This window comes from Lasioglossum baleicum, unplaced genomic scaffold (genome assembly GCF_051020765.1).
Source record: "Lasioglossum baleicum unplaced genomic scaffold, iyLasBale1 scaffold0051, whole genome shotgun sequence".
NCBI classification, from domain to species: Eukaryota; Metazoa; Arthropoda; class Insecta; order Hymenoptera; family Halictidae; genus Lasioglossum; species Lasioglossum baleicum.
Genome location: NW_027469111.1, coordinates 699,479 through 708,771, shown reverse-complemented (window position 1 = coordinate 708,771; position 9,293 = coordinate 699,479).

The window sequence follows — 9,293 nt, the reverse complement described above, 5'->3', positions numbered from 1 at the left end:
TCCATCCCAATAACGCCCCTTAGGTCTCTGCGCGGTGCCGACCACGCTGGACATTCTTCCAGCGTATGCCGCGCAGAGTCCTGGGCCTCCTCGCAGTGGTGGCACTGCGATCCTCCCAGTGCCAGTTATGAACACACAGTTTGAGGAAACGGCTGTATGCAGGTTATTTAACTTATGCGCATGCATTGCTGCAACTTGTGCTGTATAATTTAGAATTTTTGTTACCGCGCCATCCGATTTTTATACATGTGCAAATACTCGTACACGCTGCATTGTATTTTTTTCCGCACGCGACAAGGAGGGGACAGAGGCGAGTTCCGGCTCGCGTCTGTCCCCTCCCCCCGTCCCGCCCCCCACGTCGACCCGCATAAAACTTAAAAATACGATAAAATAATAGATAAAATCAATAAATGAAAACGTGTATAGATAAAATAGATAAAATAAAAGTCAATAAATAAATAAATAATAATAAGTAAATAAATACAATGGACAAAACACAACAAACATAAGAAGGGGGGGCAAAATAAAGGAGATTAAAAGATAAAGATAAAATTTATAATATAGAATATAAAATATATATAGAATAAAATGAAATATTATAAAATAAAAGGAGGGGGGTCGACCGGCAGGTCGCATCTTTGTAGAGGGGGGAGGGGATTATTGCTCCACCTCGCCCCCCGCGACCTGTCCACCTCTGGGGCGCCTTAATGGCCACCCCCCTTGGCGGCGGTGGAAGTACTAAGTAGTACCACCGCCGCCATTACGTCTGCGGCCCCTTACAGGGGGCCGTCGGCCTCGTCGGGGTTGCCCCGCCGATGCTAGCCTCATGGCGGAGAGCGGGCCGGCTTCCCTCTCCCTCTCCGCTGCCTCCTTCTGCGTTATCACAATCTCGCAGAAGGAGGCAAACGCTGCTCTTGACCTCTCGCTGCCGATCATGTGGTCGACCACGATCGGCAAGGAGAGGTCCATACCAATTACGCCCCTTAGGTCTCTGTGCGGTGCCGACCACGCTGGACATTCTTCCAGCGTATGCCGCGCAGAGTCCTGGGCCTCCTCGCAGTGGTGGCACTGCGATCCTCCCAGTGCCAGTTATGAACACACAGATTGAGGAAACGGCTGTATGCAGGTAATTTAACTTATGCGCATGCATTGCTGCAACTTGTGCTGTATAATTTAGAATTTTTGTTACCGCGCCATCCGATTTTTATACATGTGCAAATACTCGTACACGCTGCATTGTATTTTTTTCCGCACGCGACAAGGAGGGGACAGAGGCGAGTTCCGGCTCGCGTCTGTCCCCTCCCCCCGTCCCGCCCCCCACGTCGACCCGCATAAAACTTAAAAATACGATAAAATAAAAGATAAAATCAATAAATGAAAACGTGTATAGATAAAATAGATGAAATAAAAGTCAATAAATAAATAAATAATAATAAGTAAATAAATACAATGGACAAAACACAACAAACATAAGAAGGGGGGCAAAATAAAGGGGATTAAAAGATAAAGATAAAATTTATAATATAGAATATAAAATATATATAGAATAAAATGAAATATTATACAATAAAAGGAGGGGGGTCGACCGGCAGGTCGCATCTTTGTAGAGGGGGGAGGGGATTATTGCTCCACCTCGCCCCCCGCGACCTGTCCACCTCTGGGGCGCCTTAATGGCCACCCCCCTTGGCGGCGGTGGAAGTACTAAGTAGTACCACCGCCGCCATTACGTCTGCGGCCCTTTACAGGGGGCCGTCGGCCTCGTCGGGGCTGCCCCGCCGATGCTAGCCTCCTGGCGGAGAGCGGGTCGGCTTCCTTCTCCCTCTCCGCTGCCTCCTTCAGCGTTATCACAATCTCGCCGAAGGAGGCAAACGCTGCTCTTGACCTCTCGCTGCCAATCATGTGGTCGACCACGACCGGCAACGAGAGGTCCATCCCAATAACGCCCCTTAGGTCTCTGCGCGGTGCCGACCACGCTGGACATTCTTCCAGCGTATGCCGCGCAGAGTCCTGGGCCTCCTCGCAGTGGTGGCACTGCGATCCTCCCTGTGCCAGTTATGAACACACAGTTTGAGGAAACGGCTGTATGCAGGTTATTTAACTTATGCGCATGCATTGCTGCAACTTGTGCTGTATAATTTAGAATTTTTGTTACCGCGCCATCCGATTTTTATACATGTGCAAATACTCGTACACGCTGCATTGTATTTTTTTCCGCACGCGACAAGGAGGGGACAGAGGCGAGTACCGGCTCGCGTCTGTCCCCTCACCCCGTCCCAACCCCCACGTCGACCCGCATAAAACTTAAAAATACGATAAAATAATAGATAAAATCAATAAATGAAAACGTGTATAGATAAAATAGATGAAATAAAAGTCAATAAATAAATAAATAATAATAAGTAAATAAATACAATGGACAAAACACAACAAACATAAGAAGGGGGGCAAAATAAAGGGGATTAAAAGATAAAGATACAATTTATAATATAGAATATAAAATATATATAGAATAAAATGATATATTATACAATAAAAGGAGGGGGGTCGACCGGCAGGTCGCATCTTTGTAGAGGGGGGAGGGGATTATTGCTCCACCTCGCCCCCCGCGACCTGTCCACCTCTGGGGCGCCTTAATGGCCACCCCCCTTGGCGGCGGTGGAAGTACTAAGTAGTACCACCGCCGCCATTACGTCTGTGGCCCTTTACAGGGGGCCGTCGGCCTCGTCGGGGCTGCCCCGCCGATGCTAGCCTCCTGGCGGAGAGCGGGTCGGCTTCCTTCTCCCTCTCCGCTGCCTCCTTCAGCGTTATCACAATCTCGCCGAAGGAGGCAAACGCTGCTCTTGACCTCTCGCTGCCAATCATGTGGTCGACCACGACCGGCAACGAGAGGTCCATCCCAATAACGCCCCTTAGGTCTCTGCGCGGTGCCGACCACGCTGGACATTCTTCCAGCGTATGCCGCGCAGAGTCCTGGGCCTCCTCGCAGTGGTGGCACTGCGATCCTCCCAGTGCCAGTTATGAACACACAGTTTGAGGAAACGGCTGTATGCAGGTTATTTAACTTATGCGCATGCATTGCTGCAACTTGTGCTGTATAATTTAGAATTTTTGTTACCGCGCCATCCGATTTTTATACATGTGCAAATACTCGTACACGCTGCATTGTATTTTTTTCCGCACGCGACAAGGAGGGGACAGAGGCGAGTACCGGCTCGCGTCTGTCCCCTCACCCCGTCCCAACCCCCACGTCGACCCGCATAAAACTTAAAAATACGATAAAATAATAGATAAAATCAATAAATGAAAACGTGTATAGATAAAATAGATAAAATAAAAGTCAATAAATAAATAAATAATAATAAGTAAATAAATACATCGGACAAAACACAACAAACATAAGAAGGGGTGGCAAAATAAAGGGGAATAATAGATAAAGATAAAATTTATAATATAGAATATAAAATATATATAGGATAAAATGAAATATTATAAAATAAAAGGAGGGGGGTCGACCGGCAGGTCTCATCTTTGTAGAGGGGGGGAGGGGATTATTGCTCCACCTCGCCCCCCGCGACCTGCCCACCTCAGGGGTGCCTTAACGGCCAGCCCCCCTTGGCGGCGGTGGAAGTACTAAGTAGTCCCACCGCCGCCATTACGTCTGCGGCCCCTTACAGGGGGCCGTCGGCCTCGTCGGGGTTGCCCCGCCGATGCTAGCCTCCTGGCGGAGAGCGGGCCGGCTTCCCTCTCCCTTTCCGCTGCCTCCTTCTGCGTTATCACAATCTCGCAGAAGGAGGCAAACGCTGCTCTTGACCTCTCGCTGCCGATCATGTGGTCGACCACGACCGGCAACGAGAGGTCCATACCAATAACGCCCCTTAGGTCTCTGTGCGGTGCCGACCACGCTGGACATTCTTCCAGCGTATGCCGCGCAGAGTCCTGGGCCTCCTCGCAGTGGTGGCACTGCGATCCTCCCAGTGCCAGTTATGAACACACAGTTTGAGGAAACGGCTGTATGCAGGTAATTTAACTTATGCGCATGCATTGCTGCAACTTGTGCTGTAAAATTTAGAATTTTTGTTACCGCGCCATCCGATTTTTATACATGTGCGAATACTCGTACACGCTGCATTGTATTTTTTTCCGCACGCGACAAGGAGGGGACAGAGGCGAGTTCCGGCTCGCGTCTGTCCCCTCCCCCCGTCCCGCCCCCCACGTCGACCCGCATAAAACTTAAAAATACGATAAAATAATAGATAAAATCAATAAATGAAAGCGTGTATAGATAAAATAGATAAAATAAAAGTCAATAAATAAATAAATAATAATAAGTAAATAAATACAATGGACAAAACACAACAAACATAAGAAGGGGTGGCAAAATAAAGGGGAATAATAGATAAAGATAAAATTTATAATATAGAATATAAAATATATATAGGATAAAATGAAATATTATAAAATAAAAGGAGGGGGGTCGACCGGCAGGTCTCATCTTTGTAGAGGGGGGAGGGGATTATTGCTCCACCTCGCCCCCCGCGACCTGCCCACCTCAGGGGCGCCTTAACGGCCAGCCCCCCTTGGCGGCGGTGGAAGTACTAAGTAGTCCCACCGCCGCCATTACGTCTGCGGCCCCTTACAGGGGGCCGTCGGTCTCGTCGGGGTTGCCCCGCCGATGCTAGCCTCCTGGCGGAGAGCGGGCCGGCTTCCCTCTCCCTTTCCGCTGCCTCCTTCTGCGTTATCACAATCTCGCAGAAGGAGGCAAACGCTGCTCTTGACCTCTCGCTGCCGATCATGTGGTCGACCACGACCGGCAACGAGAGGTCCATACTAATAACGCCCCTTAGGTCTCTGTGCGGTGCCGACCACGCTGGACATTCTTCCAGCGTATGCCGCGCAGAGTCCTGGGCCTCCTCGCAGTGGTGGCACTGCGATCCTCCCAGTGCCAGTTATGAACACACAGTTTGAGGAAACGGCTGTATGCAGGTTATTTAACTTATGCGCATGCATTGCTGCAACTTGTGCTGTATAATTTAGAATTTTTGTTACCGCGCCATCCGATTTTTATACATGTGCAAATACTCGTACACGCTGCATTGTATTTTTTTCCGCACGCGACAAGGAGGGGACAGAGGCGAGTTCCGGCTCGCGTCTGTCCCCTCCCCCCGTCCCGCCCCCCACGTCGACCCGCATAAAACTTAAAAATACGATAAAATAATAGATAAAATCAATAAATGAAAACGTGTATAGATAAAATAGATAAAATAAAAGTCAATAAATAAATAAATAATAATAAGTAAATAAATACAATGGACAAAACACAACAAACATAAGAAGGGGGGGCAAAATAAAGGAGATTAAAAGATAAAGATAAAATTTATAATATAGAATATAAAATATATATAGAATAAAATGAAATATTATAAAATAAAAGGAGGGGGGTCGACCGGCAGGTCGCATCTTTGTAGAGGGGGGAGGGGATTATTGCTCCACCTCGCCCCCCGCGACCTGTCCACCTCTGGGGCGCCTTAATGGCCACCCCCCTTGGCGGCGGTGGAAGTACTAAGTAGTACCACCGCCGCCATTACGTCTGCGGCCCCTTACAGGGGGCCGTCGGCCTCGTCGGGGTTGCCCCGCCGATGCTAGCCTCATGGCGGAGAGCGGGCCGGCTTCCCTCTCCCTCTCCGCTGCCTCCTTCTGCGTTATCACAATCTCGCAGAAGGAGGCAAACGCTGCTCTTGACCTCTCGCTGCCGATCATGTGGTCGACCACGATCGGCAAGGAGAGGTCCATACCAATTACGCCCCTTAGGTCTCTGTGCGGTGCCGACCACGCTGGACATTCTTCCAGCGTATGCCGCGCAGAGTCCTGGGCCTCCTCGCAGTGGTGGCACTGCGATCCTCCCAGTGCCAGTTATGAACACACAGTTTGAGGAAACGGCTGTATGCAGGTAATTTAACTTATGCGCATGCATTGCTGCAACTTGTGCTGTATAATTTAGAATTTTTGTTACCGCGCCATCCGATTTTTATACATGTGCAAATACTCGTACACGCTGCATTGTATTTTTTTCCGCACGCGACAAGGAGGGGACAGAGGCGAGTTCCGGCTCGCGTCTGTCCCCTCCCCCCGTCCCGCCCCCCACGTCGACCCGCATAAAACTTAAAAATACGATAAAATAATAGATAAAATCAATAAATGAAAACGTGTATAGATAAAATAGATAAAATAAAAGTCAATAAATAAATAAATAATAATAAGTAAATAAATACAATGGACAAAACACAACAAACATAAGAAGGGGGGGCAAAATAAAGGGGATTAAAAGATAAAGATAAAATTTATAATATAGAATATAAAATATATATAGAATAAAATGAAATATTATAAAATAAAAGGAGGGGGGTCGACCGGCAGGTCGCATCTTTGTAGAGGGGGGAGGGGATTATTGCTCCACCTCGCCCCCCGCGACCTGTCCACCTCTGGGGCGCCTTAATGGCCACCCCCCTTGGCGGCGGTGGAAGTACTAAGTAGTACCACCGCCGCCATTACGTCTGCGGCCCCTTACAGGGGGCCGTCGGCCTCGTCGGGGTTGCCCCGCCGATGCTAGCCTCATGGCGGAGAGCGGGCCGGCTTCCCTCTCCCTCTCCGCTGCCTCCTTCTGCGTTATCACAATCTCGCAGAAGGAGGCAAACGCTGCTCTTGACCTCTCGCTGCCGATCATGTGGTCGACCACGATCGGCAAGGAGAGGTCCATACCAATTACGCCCCTTAGGTCTCTGTGCGGTGCCGACCACGCTGGACATTCTTCCAGCGTATGCCGCGCAGAGTCCTGGGCCTCCTCGCAGTGGTGGCACTGCGATCCTCCCAGTGCCAGTTATGAACACACAGTTTGAGGAAACGGCTGTATGCAGGTAATTTAACTTATGCGCATGCATTGCTGCAACTTGTGCTGTATAATTTAGAATTTTTGTTACCGCGCCATCCGATTTTTATACATGTGCAAATACTCGTACACGCTGCATTGTATTTTTTTCCGCACGCGACAAGGAGGGGACAGAGGCGAGTTCCGGCTCGCGTCTGTCCCCTCCCCCCGTCCCGCCCCCCACGTCGACCCGCATAAAACTTAAAAATACGATAAAATAAAAGATAAAATCAATAAATGAAAACGTGTATAGATAAAATAGATGAAATAAAAGTCAATAAATAAATAAATAATAATAAGTAAATAAATACAATGGACAAAACACAACAAACATAAGAAGGGGGGCAAAATAAAGGGGATTAAAAGATAAAGATAAAATTTATAATATAGAATATAAAATATATATAGAATAAAATGAAATATTATACAATAAAAGGAGGGGGGTCGACCGGCAGGTCGCATCTTTGTAGAGGGGGGAGGGGATTATTGCTCCACCTCGCCCCCCGCGACCTGTCCACCTCTGGGGCGCCTTAATGGCCACCCCCCTTGGCGGCGGTGGAAGTACTAAGTAGTACCACCGCCGCCATTACGTCTGCGGCCCTTTACAGGGGGCCGTCGGCCTCGTCGGGGCTGCCCCGCCGATGCTAGCCTCCTGGCGGAGAGCGGGTCGGCTTCCTTCTCCCTCTCCGCTGCCTCCTTCAGCGTTATCACAATCTCGCCGAAGGAGGCAAACGCTGCTCTTGACCTCTCGCTGCCAATCATGTGGTCGACCACGACCGGCAACGAGAGGTCCATCCCAATAACGCCCCTTAGGTCTCTGCGCGGTGCCGACCACGCTGGACATTCTTCCAGCGTATGCCGCGCAGAGTCCTGGGCCTCCTCGCAGTGGTGGCACTGCGATCCTCCCTGTGCCAGTTATGAACACACAGTTTGAGGAAACGGCTGTATGCAGGTTATTTAACTTATGCGCATGCATTGCTGCAACTTGTGCTGTATAATTTAGAATTTTTGTTACCGCGCCATCCGATTTTTATACATGTGCAAATACTCGTACACGCTGCATTGTATTTTTTTCCGCACGCGACAAGGAGGGGACAGAGGCGAGTACCGGCTCGCGTCTGTCCCCTCACCCCGTCCCAACCCCCACGTCGACCCGCATAAAACTTAAAAATACGATAAAATAATAGATAAAATCAATAAATGAAAACGTGTATAGATAAAATAGATAAAATAAAAGTCAATACATAAATAAATAATAATAAGTAAATAAATACATCGGACAAAACACAACAAACATAAGAAGGGGTGGCAAAATAAAGGGGAATAATAGATACAGATAAAATTTATAATATAGAATATAAAATATATATAGGATAAAATGAAATATTATAAAATAAAAGGAGGGGGATCGACCGGCAGGTCTCATCTTTGTAGAGGGTTGGAGGGGATTATTGCTCCACCTCGCCCCCCGCGACCTGCCCACCTCAGGGGCGCCTTAACGGCCAGCCCCCCTTGGCGGCGGTGGAAGTACTAAGTAGTCCCACCGCCGCCATTACGTCTGCGGCCCCTTACAGGGGGCCGTCGGCCTCGTCGGGGTTGCCCCGCCGATGCTAGCCTCCTGGCGGAGAGCGGGTCGGCTTCCCTCTCCTTTTCCGCTGCCTCCTTCTGCGTTATCACAATCTCGCAGAAGGAGGCAAACGCTGCTCTTGACCTCTCGCTGCCGATCATGTGGTCGACCACGACCGGCAACGAGAGGTCCATACCAATAACGCCCCTTAGGTCTCTGTGCGGTGCCGACCACGCTGGACATTCTTCCAGCGTATGCCGCGCAGAGTCCTGGGCCTCCTCGCAGTGGTGGCACTGCGATCCTCCCAGTGCCAGTTATGAACACACAGTTTGAGGAAACGGCTGTATGCAGGTTATTTAACTTATGCGCATGCATTGCTGCAACTTGTGCTGTATAATTTAGAATTTTTGTTACCGCGCCATCCGATTTTTATACATGTGCAAATACCCGTACACGCTGCATTGTATTTTTTCCGCACGCGACAAGGAGGGGACAGAGGCGAGTTCCGGCTCGCGTATAGATAAAATAGATAAAATAAAAGTCAATAAATAAATAAATAATAATAAGTAAATAAATATACTGGACAAAACACAACAAACATAAGAAGGGGTGGCAAAATAAAGGGGATTAAAAGATAAAGTTAAAATTTATAATATAGAATATAAAATATATATAGGACAAAATGAAATATTAAAAAATAAAAGGAGGGAGGTCGACCGGCAGGTCTCATCTTTGTAGAGGGGGGGGGGAGGGGATTATTGCTCCACCTCGCCCCCCGCGACCTGCCCACCCCAGGGGCGCTTT